The 18,970-nt window shown below is 40.3% G+C and overlaps 1 long non-coding RNA gene across 2 annotated transcripts in view; it reads left to right on the top strand.

Moving 5' to 3' along the window:
• LOC103899192 overlaps positions 1-18,338 on the top strand; it is a 49,935-nt gene extending 31,597 nt beyond the window's left edge. The window contains exons 2-5 of one of the 2 annotated variants that reach the window (XR_657591.2): positions 10,065-10,156; positions 10,754-10,853; positions 13,922-14,023; positions 14,868-18,338. This is a non-coding gene — a long non-coding RNA (uncharacterized LOC103899192). Of the gene's footprint in view, positions 1-10,064; positions 10,157-10,753; positions 10,854-13,921; positions 14,060-14,867 lie in introns of both variants that reach the window. The other variant, XR_657590.2, reaches the window with a different exon arrangement.
• Positions 18,339-18,970: the final 632 nt, after the last annotated feature.

The raw sequence follows: 18,970 nt of genomic DNA, 5'->3' as shown, positions 1-18,970 counted from the left end.
AGCTTGTCCAGGTCCCTCTGGATGGCATCCCATCCCTCTGGCATGTCGACTGCACCACTCAGCTTGGTGTCATCTGCAAACTTGCTGAGGGTGCACTCGATCCCACTGTCTATGTCATTGATGACGATATTAAACAGTCCTGGTCCCAATATGGACCCCTGCGGGACGCCACTCGTCACCAACCTCCATCTGGACATTGAGCCATTGACCACTACCCTTTGGATGCGACCCTCTAACCAATTCCTCACCCACCAGACAGTCCACCCATCAAATCCATACCTCTCCAGTTTAGAGAGAAGGATGTTGTAGGGGACCGTGTCAAAGGCCTTACAGAGGTCCAGATAGACGACATCTGTAGCCCTTCCCGTGTCCACTGACGTAGTCACTCCATCATATGTAACTCTGCTTTGTTTTATAATAGTTAACTAGGAATGGTTTCTTTTAAAAACGTCGATATAGCTTTGCAGCAAGCTTTTCAAGATCTCTTTCAGCATTTCTTTCTGTCACTATTCAATGAATAGTTCAAGTTTCTCTTTATAGCTTTTATCTCAGAATGTTCTAGTTACTCCATTGTTAAGTGAAGTGTTTAATGGGTTTTAAAATGTTAAATATTGGATACAAGTTGCTTATGAAATCAGGTAGGCTTTGTTAATGTGATTTATTTCAAATGTGTTTTGTATAAATAGTAAGTTTCACTAAATAATTATGAATGTCTCACAGATGAGTAATACTTTTTATAGGTTTTTTTTTTTATAAAAGACTTAATGTGCCACCCCAGTGCATGTGGATTCCTAACATCTGAATCTGATGCAAGTCACAGGGGTAAGGACTGGCATGTGCCACACGTCAGACATGGTGGGTCACTGCCTGTGTGCGGGAGAACCCACATCAGGTTGTGCCTCGCTGTGCCCCTTTCTCACTAGGGGCACAGTCTCAAGTGGCAGTGGAAGGACCATGGTGTCAGCTTTCCAGCGGAGCATCCCTCTCCCTGGCCTCTGTGGGGGACAGTCGCGCCGTTCCGGGATCCCCCCCAGAGGCTGTCTCCTCCAAGGGGATTACAGAGCTGTGTACTAGCTGTGTCTGGCGGCTTGGGATCCCAGCTTCAGAGTGAGGAAGCAATGCTGCCCCGGAGATGCATGAGAGCAGCATTGCTGTGGTGCAAATTAGGAGGAGGCAATTAGAAGAGTAAGTCTTTTGTGTGTGAGACCAGATAGGCTCTGTAAAGTTTGGGAAGTGCTGCTTTTTGCTGATTTTTCCATTCTAGGCCCTACAGCAAGCTTACTGCTGGCTGACTCCAGTCACCTCGTGATTCCAAGTTGCAGTTTCTCCATCTACAAAATCAGGGGTAAGGATCAAAGTATCTTGAGATAGTGAGATGAAAAGAACCGTGGTTATTATGATTATACTGCTTGCTGTTAATATCAGAAAGGGAGATACTATGTTCTTGCATTTGGAAAGAATCAAATGCTGTGAAACTAGTGGAATTGTAACAATAGCATGAGGAATGCTGGTAAAATACCAGCATGACATGGCTTGAGTTAGAAATACTATATTTTTTGCCACATGTTAGGAACCACTAACCCCGGTGGCTACTGTCACTGATTAAGAATTGTATGGGAATCTGTTTTCAATAGCTGTGATTTAAAAATATCTTGGAGTGTAACACTGGAAAAGAAAATACATTTCCTGAAATCTGCCTCAATGCCATTTTGTGACTGTCTAATTTCTGGTGTTCTTCTGTTGTTTTGTTTTGTTTTGTTTTCTTTTTAATTATTATTTTAAACACCATTTCTTCATTTTCACAAAAACTGACATTTATCAGAGGTCACATGCTGACAATCAGCTGTGTAGTTATACATGCTCTTTTTTTTTTTTCAGGGGGAACGTAAGCATTTCAGGGAGAAGAATCTATTTGTCTTCCTGATTTCTATAAGACAAAATAGGAAAGAAACTTGAAATGTTTTCTGTATGCTTCTGTCATGTCTATTGATTATTTTTTTTTCCTTAAAAATTTAACCATGACAGCTGAAAGGATCTGATAAAACACGTTAGGTTTTGTACAGTTCCTATGGTCTCTACTTAAACAGCATTAAGCACTTGAACTCAGCCTGACTAAGCTGGAATGGGTGCTCTAAAGTAAGAATTATCTTCTGTTTTGTAATAAGGAAATGAAAACTGTAGAGCTACAAGTATCATCATGGCCACTTCATAAACAACTCAGACAGCTTTAACTCACTGATAGTATCTTTTCTGCCCTGTGGACTTGAAAACTCAGTGAGAAGACTTTCCCATGCTACAGAGAAGAACAGGATATCAACAGTTCCGAGTCCAATTTCTAGCTCTGATACAGATTTCTTCTGTGGCTTAGAACAAATTATTTCTTCCTCATATGTTTTAGTTTACTCGTCGTCCAATTTCTAGCTCTGATACAGATTTCTTCTGTGGCTTAGAACAAATTATTTCTTCCTATGTTTTTTTAGTTTACTTACCAGCTTTATAAAACCTCTGAGGTGTATGTGCTTGCAAAATGCTTTAAAGCAGTGAGGTGAAAGTTTAAAAATTCTTTTAAAAAAGTTTCTGTGAGGCCTTAGCCTGCTTCTGCAGTTGTCAGTGGAAGTTTTACCATAGACTTAAATGGTCAGAGTTAGGTTTAGACTAAGTTCTGTTAAAATCCCAGCTATAAAGAGCTTTCTAAATTTAAAGTATTGTTGTCCTCAATTGCTTTAATTTAAATTAGTGACTTCATGTAGGTATTCATATTAACAAGTTTCTAGTCTCCCTGACACTTCATTCAGATTAGAACTTGATTCTCTTGAGCTGTACTAGGAAGCATTCGGGCAATTAATTTAGTTGGCCCAATTCTTCTCCTTTCATCCACCTAAAAACATGCCTTCTGTCATCCTCAAAGACATATCAAAAAAGCAGCTCATGCCTGAAATGTCACCATATTTAACTAGTTTGTTCTGGAGGTGGCAAGGTCCAGTGCCTCTGAACCTCAAAAAGCACTGACAGTATTCCCTTTGTTTAATAAGGGATTCTGGCTTTAAAACCCTCACTGCCCTTAAATGTGATATGGAAGTAGGGGCAAGTGCTGTTCAGATACCAGACCATAGGCTATAAGTGACTCAGTAGGACCAGAGGATTGGCTATCCCAGCTCAAGAGCACTGTAAGCCTCCCAGCAAGGTGTCCTGGTCAGTAAGCAAGGAACAGCATGGTATACTAGCACCCATGTCTGCTGCTGAAATTGGTACTGCCAGGTTGTCCCAGCACCTGACCAGTTCAGCATCTACGTATCTGTCTACAGCCCAGTGGTGAGCTGATTATCTCCTCCTGCTAACTGATCCTGGATCTCCCATACATCTGTTGGCTTCCTAAGGTGTGTAGTAGGTACCTTGTTGCTTTGGAAGGCTCAGGTGGGTAGCTCATATGGCCAGAGGGTTGGCCACAGCTATGCAGACAGTCCCCAGTTGCTTCCTCAAGGTCACTGTGCTCAACTTTTGTTTTCGTTGAAGACCAGTGAGCTTGCTCTGGCCCGTGCTTCAATGTTCTGGTACTGGCTGAAGCAGATAGGACCTGAATGATAACTGGCATCAGCAGCAGCCCAAGAGCATGAGGTCTCCTGCTGTGTTGCTAGCTGTCCTAATGTCCATGCAAACATTTTGCACAGGAATGATTTCGAAGTGGCATTCCTCTAGACTGGAAGTTAATGGGAACGGTTCCACCAGAGAGTAGGCCTGTCTGTCTCCTTCTATCAAAGACTGCAGTTGCAGGCTCCAGATAACGAACTAGGTATGTGGCATCCTACAGCAAGCCAATGGAAGGTGCAAATCTAAATGCAAAAATAGATATTCCAGGAAGGCAGAACTTTTCTCAATGTCAGACTGAATCTAGTGGCTCTGCAACCCAGAAGCAATGCTGCCCAATGGTTTGTATAGAGTAGTAATGCTTAGCAGCAAATTATTGAGCAGACAGATGGAGGCACAACAAATTCTTATAGTCTCAAGAAAACTTTCAAGTGCAGTATTCTGATTTGGGGAATTTTGTCCTCAGTGTCAGGAAAACAATTCCCCTAGATGGACTTGGTTGCTTAAAAGCTCTGTGATTTTAATAAGGTTATTTTGGATATCAGAACTTCAAAAGCTGAAATGATGTAAGGTATTGGAATAAATGTGTATGTTCGGTCTTCGTGGCTTTACAGAATTACTCAGACTTCCTTTATTTAAAAAACGAACCACATTTCCCACGTCCTAAAAGCGACAGTCCTATAGTGAAAAGAAGATCTTGGTAATCCTCAGCTTGATGATAGGGGTCGGTGAGACGCAGAAATAAGTGTTCCTGGAACACACTGATCCAGATGCACGTGCAGGGGTTAAAGGGTTCACAGCTCAGAGGAAATGGTATAGTGGCTAAAACCTACCTGGCAAACAAGGTCAGCTCTGAGGCTATTGAGAGTTTTCTACTCAGTGGCCATAACGCTCCTACTCTAAAACAACTTATTTAATTGTCACTACAAGCAATTAATGCACAGATGAAGCAGTTCTTTTATAATTGGAATTGGCTGAGTTACTTTTTATGGTTGGAACTGAACTAGAGAAATGGTCAAAAATATTTGAATGGTCTTGGCACGTTTGGTACTGTGTAACTACTGACAAAATGTAAATGATTACACGGTAACTAGAAAGATGCATGCCAGGTTAGTAGTGTGAGAATGCCTTGGCAAATGAGATTAATGACTGCATGGGAGACACTCTGGTACAGATCCCGTTAGTCATATGAGCACGTTTGATGAGAATGAGATGTGTCCGGAAGCTTGAGCAAACAGTCTGAACCAAGTGCTCATCCTGTTAATAGAAGACGACTCCCAGAGTCATACCATCGTGATCCATCTTTCTCTGTGTGTTCACACATCCTGTTGTCTGATCCATGAAGCTGCAATGACCAGTCAGGGCACTTGCAGTCAGTTGTTCGAAGACACTTAGGGCAAATAGGTGTTTAGTGGAACTGCCAGAAGCTATCAGATACTTACTACTTTTGATTTAATGATGATTTTGTGAAAATCCAACCCAGGGCTAGGTCCATCAAAGAACTTCTGTGGTCTAATGCACCTAATGGAATTTATCCAGAAAAGTTGTACTATACTGCGCCGAGGACCATGCCTGGGCACCTTGGGAGGGAATGCACAAAACTCTGCACATACTGAGGAAGAAACTGCTAGCAGATAGGAATTGTTTGGAAGAAAGATGGGACTTCGCTTACTTCACCTTTCTCTGCATTCAGGATGCAGTTCAGCCTCCTTCCTCCCACAGTTCTCAGCAATGAACTGTTGTTGAGTGACGCAGCTTGCTGCTGCGTGGCTAACATAATCTTCTGTAGTTTCCCAAGGTACAGACAGTTCCCCAAAACTCTTTAGCCAGTTTCAGGCCCTTCTTCAGCTCCTAAAAGTATCTCCTTTTCAGCAGCTTTTCAAAGTGCTAATTCGCAGCCCACTGCTCCTTTTCTCACATTGTCTTTACTCCCTCTAAAATAAAACTCCTTCTCTGACCCTATTTAACTGTCTTGTGGTGGTTACAGAGACACCAGCCTCCCAATACAGTGGGAGTAACGCTGATACTGATTTACTATTTCATTGCTGATTAGAATTAGTCTCTCCAACTGTTTGTCTCAATGATCAGCATCATTCTTTTTGCAGCACTGATATTTTTCAGCTCTACAAACTCTTACATTTTCTAGCCTGATGAAAGGTGCACATAATCAGCTAGCGTAACCATTGATACAACATAATCCATGGAAATATATGTAATGAGAAGGGAAAACTTTAGTCTTGTTTATGGTCATTTATGGTCATGTGCTGAAGTACTGTAACTGGTTTTAGATACTTTGTTTTAAAAAAGTTGGCTAAATCTTGAGCTATGTAAGAAAAGTGATGGTAGGCTTGCAAAATAAGACCCACGGTATGATGTTAAGTCGAGAGAATTAATCACGTTAATTCCAGGAAGTTTAAAGTGACCTCTTATTGTCCACAATAGAGAGGAAATGAAAAAGAGATGATACTTGATTATTCTCATTAGTTAACAAGAAAGAAAGAAAGAAAAAAAAAAAAGTGGCCCTAAGCATTGTGAGGGAAAAATTAGGATTATATATCAGGGAAAAGTTTATAAACATAAGGACTCATAGCCAAGGAAACCAGCTGCCAAATGAAGCTTTGGAATCAGCACCACTGAAGACATTCAGGTCTCGGCGAGACATCCATCTATCAAAAAAGGATAAAGAAATCAGTCCAGCCACAATATAGGGATAATCCAACAGAGTTCCCTGCCAAATTTCTACCCCAAATAGTGTACGATTTAGTTGGAATGGAAAAGGAAAGCACTTTGGCTTGCTAGATCTTTCACTTAATCTTGAAAGCACAAATTCTTCTCTCTTTTAAAAAATATTATTACTACTAACGTTTTAAAAAATTTTATTTATTGTATCTGGAATGTGTAGGCTTTGCTGTAGTTTCAGACACATTGATCCTAGCTTAGAATGTTGTTACATTTTCTTGAAATTTTAAAAAATAGTATCCATTTAGAATAAAAAAAAAAAGCTCTTAGAATGAAAAATTGTTTCACGACATCTTTTCATAGCAACTTTCTGGATGTTGTCAGATCACTTATACCAAGCCTGAGGAAGGACCATCAGGAAGCTAATTATTTTTTGTATGCTTAATTAGAGGTATGTAGGATGGTAAGACTGGAGAGTTAGGATGGTTATAATGGTATGGTTAGCTTTTTTTCTCTATGTCACGACTTCAAATACAGGCCAAGAGGGACATTTCTCATTCATCACTTCTGAGTTACTGTTCAGATGGGTGGTAATGACCTAGTTCTAGTGGGTAGGTGGGTAACACTCATACAATACAGTGTTCAAGACTGAATTGAGCTGGCAGGCTAAGACTACTGGTTATCAAGAACTGGGGTTCAGATTTTTAAGGGTATCTAGGCCTTTAACGTTCAAGCAGTTGCCTATTGCAATTTTGAGGAGTTTGAAAGCGCTCACCTTTGGCTGAAGTGAGTGGAGTTAAGGTACCTAAGCTCTTTACAGAAAGCTAAATATACATTTATCTGGAACATTGAACACCTTTAAAATTACAGCCTAGCACCCTCAACAAATTTTCAATGAAGCTCTGATTCACCACTTTTCAATGCAGCCTCAATAAGCCTCTGATTTCCCCATTGTTTATACCAGCACGTACTGTACAAGAGAAGATGGATGACAGTTTATTAGCTTTCAAGTACACTGCTGCAAGCGTAGTCTCCTTTCATGGCAACGTCTTCCAAAGCATCAGTCATATCAGAGATAGCAGGCTAGCACAGAGATGAAGCAGATAACAGTTTTAAAGAGGCTGTTTCAGAAATAGAATTAGCCTTAAATAACAAATGAATCTTCAGACTAATTGAGTGAGTACTGATTTTCTGCAGAAATGTAACATGTAGGATTTAATATTTGCAAGCACGGTACCATCCATACCTTGCATTGCCTAATTTATACTGTGAAAATTAGTGCTAGTTTCCAAGAAATGCTGTAGAGTAGATCAAGGCTAATTCTTTGCAATGTTAGTCTGCCACATTGCCAATTTGCATTATGAAAATGTGTCACATGATGGAAGGGAAGTATGAATATCTGCTATCTGTTGTATACAATTGAAAAGGGAAAACACAGAGTGAAATCATCAAGCCACATTAGCCAAAGTGAACAGATAAGAAAGGGTATAACACTGGAATTGTAAACAATCAAGCAGAGATTACACCTCTATGTGGAACTGTGCATGCTTTTTAGATGTGAAAACGAAAATGTCGATAGTAGAAAATAAAGAAAATCTAGCACTATTTATTGCAGAAAATGTTCAAAATGCTGTATGGATGGGGCAAGAATTGTTATGTGTATAAAAAAAATGCTATCTTGTGTGTCACTTGAAACTGGTCTGCAAACGACACAACTTATAAGCAGGGAAATTAACTGCTACTGGAGTCAGGTTGGGCTCATGTACGTATGTGCATCCTGTACCCTCACACCCAGCTTCTTGCCACAACTCCGACGGTGTCACCGACTGTGTGCCACAGCTCTCACTGCTCCCCATCAGACTAGCCTGGCATCCAGCACACCCTTCTCAACCACCACAGGAAACAGCTCATGCATGTGCTGCTCATCGCCTCTATCTTCCCTTCTGAACATTTCTGTGAAACCACATGTACTCAAGTTTGTAAATATGGACATCAGATAAAATGCAAGAAAGCCTCACCATCGGAAGATCTTGCCTTTGAATGTGGCAGTCTCTATTTTCCTCGCTCCTTCCCCCTCCACCATCAAGAGAGAAACCACAATGACAGGAAGAGTGCACCATTTCCTCTCGAAGAGACTCATTGCTGCTGTCAGTAGCTCACATTTACCCAGATTTTGCTCTTTCAGCGTTGACACACTTTCAGCTGCACAAAATATGAGACTTACCTGTACATTTTAAGTCGCTTAAATAGGACGTTTTGGTAGAGGAAACAGTCAAATCAGGTTACCACATAAAGGGAGCTTTTATAGTTGACCATTCAGGCGGTGCTGCTGACTGCTGAGCTAGCTCTTAGTAAGAATGTGCAAGTTGTGCTATTTTTACTTGCTACTTGTCTAGCACTGGACTTGTTTGGAATAATTAATTTATTCTCGCATATACAGGTATATATCTGGCAACAAGAATTTAGAGGAATTTTCTGAAGCTAATAGAATCCTCACAAGACTTCCATTGAGGAGGGAGAAAGAAAACCTTGCTGAAAGAAGCTTTGAATGAACTTTAGAAAAAAGGTCCAAAGATACCTCAAAATACTCATGTTTTTGCCTGTGGCGAGCACACTTCATTACCCTTGTCATGCCACTTCATAACTTCTTGTTAACTTTTTATATTTTACCCGGTCATCTAGTTCAGTGGGTTTTATTCCCTGGTTTTCAGCCACTACCCTTTCCCAGATTTCACTCTTCCCGGCTTGCACACAGACACCATCTGGCTTTACCCTCGGGGTTTCCTAGACAAGGGCAATCTAGTTAGCCTTGTGAAATCCAAACCCCAGGCAAAACAAAAACTGTACAAAACCTCCATGAGACAGGCTTTTTCACTTCTGTGTGAGGGGCATCTACATTACCCATAGCAACTGTCAGAATGGAAATCACATCTTGAGCAGTAAGTTATCTTTTCAACCAACCTACTCTTTCCCCCAAACTTTTTCTTTCCATTTACTGGAGTTACTACAAGTCTGTTCTGGTCAAGAGAAAGTTTGACCAGTGCGTGTGTGTAATTACAGAGCTTCAGAGTAGAACATCATGTAAGAAACTGTCTATAAAAATGCTTGGAATAAAGTAGATTGAGAACAGATCTACTAAAGAAATTAGGAAGTCGTTCCAGTGTTCTTTTCTCTTCTAAATGACATAGTGCAAATAAATCTATGAGGCAAGATTCTGGACAAAGACATTCCTTTGAAAAGAGACCACAAGATTTCTGGTCTTCTTAATGAAGAAAACAGAAAGAATTGGTCTCAGTCTGGGACTCTCAAAATGCTGATCCTTTTGAACAATGTGGACCAAGTACAGAGTATTGTCCAATGTAGTCATCCTTGAGCAGAAATAAACCAAATTTCTGTGTGCTCAGACTGTCTCATAGGAGCTGAAAAAACCCCCAACCCCTCCCTTTCTTTTTTATGTTTGCTAGTTTCCAAAGCTTCTAAAGGAATTTATTTGGGCAAGGCATTTCAAGCTGTATATCTCATTTTCCCTGAGAAATTATGATCTAGTTGCACAGTTCAGTGGTTTGGAGCCAGATACTCTTTTATTTCAGGCTTTGGGAATCTAAAGTCAGTAGGGAACTGCATATTTACATAGGTGCAATTCTCTAGTGCTGGCCACAGAGTGAGGACTGAGGTGAGTTCTCCACAACACCACAGCCATCCCAATTTCTAAACTATAAAGACTTCATTTTTATTTTTCATCGTTTGTTGTATTTTGTTGTCTCTCCTGACTTAACAGTTACTCCTGTGTGTCTTCACAGGAAAAATACATACCACGGTCCTGCTCTGACAGCATAGGCTCAGTGAAATGAAGAAGACAAGCAAGTTTTCTACTGTTGTACACCATGGAAAGGTAAAAATATAATCAGCCACATTCTCTGCTTGGCAGTCACAAGATTGGAAAGGAGGGTATATGTAGCGATAGTTGGGGACCAGTGATATAGATGATAACTTTCAACTTTGTTAAATGCCCTGTGAAAAGCAGTATATAGTGCTGTCTGCTTTCAATATGACTGAGGTTGTATGACATTTAGATGATAAAAGACGGTCACGTAAGAAGTAGGTAACATATCAGATGTGCTATCTTTGCTTTACAATGTTCCCCAGTGAAAACTATGATTTCACTGTGGTTTAACGAGCACGCCCTGATGACATTGGTAGGTTTACATTTTGACATGATCAGAAGAGTAGAAGTAAACTGGCTAATGTTAGCAGGGAGCAGTGTCAGATGTTAGTTAGTTAGAATTTTGTAGTCTAGAACTGGGTTTTTGTTGCTCTTTGAGCTTTCTTCTAAAACAGTGGCCTTTTCAGTCAACACTGTACAGAGAAAAATCTTGCTGGTTGAAATTCTTGTGTCAGTTAACAAACTCAGTTATTTAGCAACAGTCTTAGAAGGGTGACTTTTAAAGGATGCGAGATGTAAATCAGCAATCTCTGTTTTTAACCACAGTGGATGCACAGGTTCCCTTTGAGTCCTAATGAAGGAGTTTGGAGCTGGAGACCACAATACGTTTGAATTAATTTTGATGTTTATTCTGCAGATTTCCAAGGTATCGAAGATGTGGCTAATAATAATAGCAGGTGTCGTCTGTTTCTCTCAGCATGTGGCATGAAAGTAGTGTGGTTACACAGCTATGCATTATTTACATGGTGTCAACATGTCAGCAAGTGGGATGGCAGAGAGCCAGATTAAATCACTTCTCATTTTAAATACAGGACACTGAATAATAATGCTGTGTCACACTTGAGGACACTGGAATCTGGCAAATCAGCAGTAGCTTAATGTGCCAAGCTCATTTGAATGGCTTCCCCCCACCCCCGAATGATGAAGGAATCAAAATCAAAAGTCAAGGAAACTGTGTAAAGTTGGTGGGGTTTTTTTCGCCAGATTAAATCACTTCTCATTTTAAATACAGGACACTGAATAATAATGCTGTGTCACACTTGAGGACACTGGAATCTGGCAAATCAGCAGTAGCTTAATGTGCCAAGCTCATTTGAATGGCTTCCCCCCCCCCCCGAATGATGAAGGAATCAAAATCAAAAGTCAAGGAAACTGTGTAAAGTTGGTGGGTTTTTTTTCGTGTTTTTTTTTTTGTTTGTTTGTTTTTTTCCTCCCTTGAAGCAGGAGTGTCTACTCCTGAGAATGGGCGACTACCCTATGGAACATAAACCTGAAAGGAGGTTGTGGAGAGGTGGGTGTTGGTCTCTTCTCCCAGGTAACTAGCGATAGGACGAGAGGAAATGGCCTCAAGTTGCGCCAGGGGAGGTTTAGATTGGATGTAAGGAAAAATTTCTTTACTGAAAGAGTGGTGAAACATTGGAACAGGCTGCCCAGGGAAGTGGTGGAGTCCCCATCCCTGGAGGTATTTAAAAGACGTGTAGATGAGGCACTTAGGGACATGGCTTAGTGGGTGGTGGTGTTGAGTCGACGGTTGGACTCGATGATCTTAGAGGTCTTTTCCAACCTCAATGATTCTATGATTCTATGATCTGTTTGCCATTTATCTTTGTTGTCTCTGTAAGTGGTAAATCTGGTACAATTACTTACTTTCATTAGTTTTTTGTAGAAGCTAGTGCAACAGGTCCACAATCTCAAATGGTAAGTGTATTTGTAAGAGGCAATCACATTATTTAGAATGGGTGCTTTAAGGGTTTGAGGTCTCCCAAGAAAATCTAGGAGTGCTGTTCTCAGCCATTGCTTCTTCTGTACCAGCTCTGGTTTCTGTATCACCCCTAGAGCTGGTTCACCTTGCCAGCTAGTAGAAAACTAACTCAGCAAAATAAAAGCATGAATAGTTTTCTCTTGGTTTAGTAATCCAGTTGAGTTCACTGAGGAGCCATGGGAAAATCAGCGAAAGTGGAAGGGAAGGAATGGGCCTGCATGCCAGGGAAGGAAAGATGCAAGGAGAAGTGGAGGGAGCAGGACTGTTAGATAAGCAGCTCCTGCGCACAGCAACTGTCTACAACAGTTGAAGGAAAAAAAAGTGTAATAGAAGTACTGTAAATAAAAGCCTCTGTCATGGGATGTACCTTCAAATACTTTACCCAGTAAAGTGAATGTCACTGTCCTCATTTTATAGGTGGGGTAACTGAAGGTGTGTTGCAACTTGTTTGTGGTGGCACAGTAGAGGTGGGACTAAAGCAGAAATGGCCTTAACTCCTAAGCAAGGACACTACTTGCTGGCCCTCTGTAATATGTATCCCTAGGACAGTGAAGTCAGACAGCTGCTGAAGAGTGAGATTTGTGTTCATGGGGAAGATGAGACCCCAGCAGCGCACTCTCTTAGCTAGTGCTCAGTGGTCTCTTGGCAGTGTTGTGTTGTTTCCTGCAATCAGCTCTGCCAGGGAATCTTCTTTGCAGATCCTATCCTCAACAGCTTTCCTTTACGTCCTTTGCATAGAGCTGAACTCTGTCCTGGATAAGAGCTGAACATTTAGGACGAGAGGAAATGGCTTCAAGTTGCACCAGGGGAGGTTTAGATTGGATATTAGAAAAAATTTCTTCACTGAAAGGGTTGTCAAGCATTGGAACAGGCTGCCCAGGGAAGTGGTGCAGTCATCATCACTGGAGGTATTTAAGAGACATGTAGATGTGGCACTTAGGGACATGGTTTAGTGGTGGACTTGGCAGTGTTAGGTTTACGGTTGGACTCGATGATCTTAAAGGTCTTTTCCAACCTAAATGATTCTGTGATTCTATGAATACAGCCGTACTGCAAAACCTCACCCTAGAATGGTTAATGCACAGGGAGGGAGCTGTTGGAAGGTTAAAAGAAGCACCCAAAATACTGGGATTCATTTTACCTTGTCACCATAATACCCTTTTTATGAAACTAGAGCTATGTATGCTCATAAAAACCTTTTGCTTTTTTTATTTTAAAGGATAATGCAACCATTGGAGTCTGTGCACAGTTCTTTCAAGTTAAATGCTTAGTTCAACATTCCACTTCCATTTCCTGGTAGAAAATGTTTTATATGAAAGCAACTTTAACCTTTCAGAAGGGTTCATTTACTGTTACGTTTGGTATCAGCTTTCCAAAAAATGCAGTCTGCATTTGGTGTATTATAGGTTCTGCTTTTAATATTGGTTTAGAAAAAAAAGAGTCTCATATGCCATAAGTCAGAAATAAAACATTGTGCCAGAATTCTCTCTATACATGAATTCACCCTGTGAGCAAGTGGTTTAAAGTAAGTCTGATCGCTTAAAGCCAAGACTTGGGCTCAATCTATCCATGAACCAGCTGGTAACAAATAACACATTCAACTTGCGGTCACGGGAAACTGTTAGGTTGCCTTTTTATAGACAACTACAGCCCTACAGCTCCTGAAGCACAAGGGAATATCATACGGACTTGGAAAGTGTTGAACACCTACCATATGCACATAAAGAAGGGTAATAAAGATGAAAGGCCTGAACTGAGCTTTAATTCCTATTTTTCTGCTTTTGATTTATCAGCTGCTTCTGCATTGCTACAATTTTCTTTGGCCTAAAATTAGGTAGAAGATGCTTGAACTGCTTAGTTTGATCAAATCAGTCAAACTTAGGCTTCCCTCTCTGTCAGTGTAACAGATGATAAATGTAAAATATTAAAGTACTTTCTTGCTTTCTTTTCAGCATTATCACGCGTTGATTTCTGAAGTGCTGACCGCTATAACAATCCACTGCAGTGGGCAATTCCCGGCCATATGTCACGGTTATGGAGGTGCTGCAGTCATGGTGAGACAGGCACCGAACTGGTAGAGATGTATCAAGGTGACTCTGAACTAGAGCTAGGGCTGACTTGGTTGGGTACAGGGCCATAAAACCATGGCTGAGCTGCTTTTGGGACCTTAACAGCTTCTCTGCATAGTGCTGCAGTATGCTGTGGGACTATCTCAGCTGTCAGGTTTGCTCAGGAGTCTCTGCACTGTGGTCCATTGCCACATATGGATGTATTCTGGGAATTATCCTCCACAGGACTTCTGCCATCAATAAGCACCTCATACAGAAAAAAGGGCCTTCAGACAGGCCTGGCCATGAGTGAGACAATAAAGGCTAATCCTCAGTGCTGCTGAGCCTCAGCTTCTAATAAAGGGCTCAGAACTTGTAAGGGTAAAGCTTCAAAGTAAGTACAGATTTACAGAGGGAGGGCAGATAAGAGGGTTGTAGGCCACCCATCAAGACCACCTGGTCCTAATATATGGTAGCAGTCAGCCTTTGTGCGACACAGTCTTTCCATATCCTAACCCTGTTCCAGGGAGTGAGATTTCCAAGAATTCTGCTGGCGATGTACTTGTCAAAGTTGGGTGCACTACAGAGGCTGTCTGTCAGTCATACATAATAGTTTTATCACCCCTTGAACTGCGACAGTTTAATCTGACGGTGATGGTGAAGCAGAACCTTAGTAAAATAATGTTTATGACATTTAATTTCACTAATCTTTTCTGATGATGAATGCATGTCCAATGCTTTGAAGATGGAAAGGTCTGCAAAAATGCAAACTGTTATTTTATCTGGAAAAGTGTTTTGTGGCATCCCAAGGAGTATTCACATTTCTTATTCCTTTTTTGTGCATGTGCAGGAGTTCTCATGAGTTTTCAGCAGTGAGTCCATATGGGAATAATTTCATTGTGAGAAGAAGGCTTCCATTCTGTCATGAAAAAAGGCTGCATGAAAATCACGGAAAGCTACAGAAGAAAGTATCAGTCATTGTTTGAAAGCATTGTGGCCTATGGAGATGGAAACCAGAACGTGGATTTGCCTCCAAATTTTATAAGCTTCTAGGAACCCAAATGATGAGAAACAAATGCGAAAAGTTCACAAAGTAGTGTTTGCTTAAAAAAAAATAATTCTTAAAGCCCTGTTGCTTTTACGATGAACAGACCTGGTGAGAAGGATATTAATTATCTTGAATACCACCATTTAAACAGGTAGAGCTATTTCCAGTATTTTTTGGTTGCCACCTAGATTAGTATTATACTCCTCAGTTGCTAACAATGAAGTTATCAGCCACTGGAACAAATTATTAAGAGGAACAGTGAGCTTACCATTTCTTGAGGTCTTCAAACTGAGAGTGGATGGTATGTTTTAGCAAACAATGGAGACACAGCTGGGTTAAATTACATGGTTGTACTAAAGAGAAGAGAACATGAGATATTCTATGTGGTCCTTTCTAGCCTTAAGAACTATAGGTCTATAATTTCACAAATACCATTACAAAGAACTCCTTAGAAGTAGTGATGACCATAGCAGCAATGCGAATCCATCTCCTGATTTGGGGCAGATTATTCCAAAGTATTTAAAAAAATTACAGACCATAGTACTGTTTTTACATGTTTCTGTCACTACAAATCATATTACTAGCATAATTTTACAATATTGGAAATCCCTTTTTGAGGACTAGAGAGACCCTTCCTCTCCCTGAAAGAGGTCAATGTACTTCAGTTCATGAAAGTGTGTAAACAAGTGAGCATGCATGCTGCTGCTTTCCAATCTGATGTATTTCAGCCACTAAAATCTGAAATAAGTAAGCTAGATTCACTCAGTGAAATAAAAGACAATCCATGAAGGAAATTCTAAGATACTTCTCATTATTGCAGACCATTTCTAAGCTAAACTGTAATTTTCTCCTCCTTGTAGGGTGATCTGGCACACTGTTTAAGAGAGAACCTTAAAAGAAGATTTTTTTTTTTTTTCCCCATAGCAATCCTCCAGTTGAGAACAGCTAAACCATTTTTTCCCAGATTTCCAGTGTTTTGGGGCATTGGGCCCTGCAGAAACTTAAATCTAGTGGAACAGTTGGAAGCTTGGGAAAGTTGTACCTGACTGAACAGCTGGAGATGAAAAGAAACAGTTTTTCAATGTTGAGACATATTTTTCTTACTATAAAGAAAGAAGGAATTAAGTGACTACATGCTTGGAAGAAAGACCTTGCCGTTTCATGATGGCTCTCAAACATCATCTTTATAACTCCATTGAACTGTTTCTCTGATAAAAACCCTGTAGCCTACACTACAAAGGGCTTTGAGTATATGTATAGCATATACTGTTACCAGCAATCACCACAATGGTCACAAAAGGTATTCCTTCAGTATGGTTAAACTGTCTCATTAATGATAAGACAAAATTACTCCTGTGCCAGTATGTCTTCCACCCACAGAGGTGGGTTTAGCAGCATAGCTAGGACAGCATAGTTGGGATGTCCTAACTAACACTAGGAGATCTGAAAAAACATCATGGTATAGCTTTTCAACTGTTTCAGGGAAAGCTGATGATTTTGTGTCCAGAATGGATATGCGTAATTCCAGAGGCAGATTTTTAGTTTTTAGGTTGTAGTCAATGGCTAGTTACCCTTGTTTCTGTGAGTGTCTAAAACTCTCTTCGTGGCTCATTTCTATATATGTACGTTGTGCCTAAATAAATATCTGAACTGTCCCTCAGCTGGAGGGCTGTCTGCAAGACATGCTTTAGCTAAACAGTGTGTGTCACTCAGATACAACGAAGGGAGCACAATATAAGAAAGCTCAGAGGAAATTTGGTAGCTTGTCTCATACAGGCATTCAAATTGCTTTATCAAGCAGTCTTTTCTGGTCTTAAGTTCCATAAATATATAACTTGTGCTGATTCAAATAAGTTCAACTTTCTCTTGCTACTGTGTTTTGTGCTCTTGAGAAAAGATGATTGGAAAAGCTGGATGCTGAACAAGAGGAGTGGCCTCTGACTGCTCTTAAGCTTTTCAAATATATTATCCTTTAAAGAAAAACCAACCCAGTTTGTCATTACAGTTTCAGCATCAACAGTGACATCTATTTGCCATGCAAAGGCCATAGTAAAATATAGGTCTGTATGTTTAATACTTTGATTTCATGAATCTACAAGAATAATTTAGGTTGATTTGATTGAAGGAACTCCTCGGTTTTAGTCCCCTAAACACTATCTGTATAGCTCTCTTTTAAAAATTATAATGATAAAAATAAAAAAAGGGGGAGGGGAATAAGAAGTCGCTAAACATTTGAAAGGTTGGAGGTCTAGACTGTTTCCATTCATCAAGGTTGTTCTCAAAAGTAATTTTTGAGCCACACTGCAAGGAAACTGGGAAGAGCTTGAACGGCTAATATTCCCTTTGTTGTGTGGATATACAGAAAACAGTTTTCTTGTCCCACAAGCATTCTGTTGATTTTGAAATTTTAGGCCCGGCATGGGGCTCAGTGAATATATGAGCGACTTAAGAAACAGACAGACATATTTCATTTTAATGCTGACCTTTTTTTTTTTCTTTTTTAACCTTTTAATATAAACTAAGTTTCAACAGGAGAAGATGCTTTTAACAGCAAAACCAAGACTTTTTGTTTTAAAAATGTTGAAATGGCACATTTCTAGAATTTCAAAACCTGTTTTTCCAATTTTTTTGAGGACAGGAAGCTCTTCTGGGAATAATTTCAGTTTTGATGAATTGTCAGTTGTGACGATCTCGTCTTCTCTACGAAAGGCCTGTTCCCACTCCAAATACTAAACCCAGGCTTCCAATACTTTCCAGAAGTCTAAGATATGATTGCCTTAGTTACCTTACTGATGCATTAGAGTGAGACATAGATTTTGGGCAACTATCTTTATCCACTGGTGCAATAAGACAACAGCGAGAGTGTTGTGATGGTCTTAATTGGGATTCTTCTTCTTCTACAAGTACTTGAGATTGTAATAGTTCTGTGTTTTGTGTTTCTACATTTCACATACAGTTTCATGTCAATTATTGGTTCACAATTTGTAAACAAGTAGATATGAGTTACATGTGTGCTAGAAATTAATTTCATTAACATACTGAGTGTTTTTTTCCATTACATCTGTCAAGAAGGATTATTTTCCTATAACTAATGACCTTGGTTGTGTTGATCTGACAAAATTTGATGCCTTCAGTGAAGGATTATTAATGAACCCTGCTTTAAGAAGTCTGCATAGCTCTTATACCTGGAAAAGAACACTGGATTTTTTTCACTTTTGATGGCAATATTTGTATAAATTTGTATTACCTTAGAAATAAATTCCTTTCATGATTTGACTGAATGGACCATCTATTCTGCTAGGAAGAAACTAAGGTACAAATTGCCCTGCAGCCAGAGGACCCACCTGCTCTGCAGGCTGGAGATGGAGGGGGCCCCAGTGGTGGAACAGAAGCACCAAGGGCTGGGTAAGGTCTGCACAAATACTGCCAAATTATTCCAGTGAAAGTCACATGTGAGAAAAGAAATGCAGGTTGAGGTGTTCAGAGCTCTCAAAAGACGGGTTGGTTCATAGGGATTGAATAAGGAAGTTATCAAATAAGTGAGAAGGTATTTCTTCCTTTCTGAAGCCGAAAAGGCCTTGCACTCAGCAGGCTCTTCCCTTCCCTCCTCCAACCGAGCACTACTGTATAATGTCTACCAGTTAGTAACTGTATGTTACTTTATATGTGAACAAAGTACTGGCATTTTTAATAGCTTTAATAGGTCTTAATCCTGCTGTTTGGTAATATTTTAAATGTGTTTTATTCATAAAATTGCATAATTTACTCAGCTATACTTCCATAGGCACTGTTAACGAGTACAGCTTTAGAGCGTCAGGGCCCTGGGGCACCAACACGCCGCAATGTCCCTGCCCGGCTCCCCCGGGGCTCCCCCACCCTGCCCACAGCCCAGGACCCCATGTCAG

This window comes from Aptenodytes forsteri, unplaced genomic scaffold (genome assembly GCF_000699145.1).
Source record: "Aptenodytes forsteri isolate BGI_AS27 unplaced genomic scaffold, ASM69914v1 Scaffold195, whole genome shotgun sequence".
NCBI classification, from domain to species: domain Eukaryota; kingdom Metazoa; phylum Chordata; class Aves; order Sphenisciformes; family Spheniscidae; genus Aptenodytes; species Aptenodytes forsteri.
Note: the sequence above shows the minus strand (reverse complement) of the source record. Positions and strands in the feature narration are given on the sequence as shown.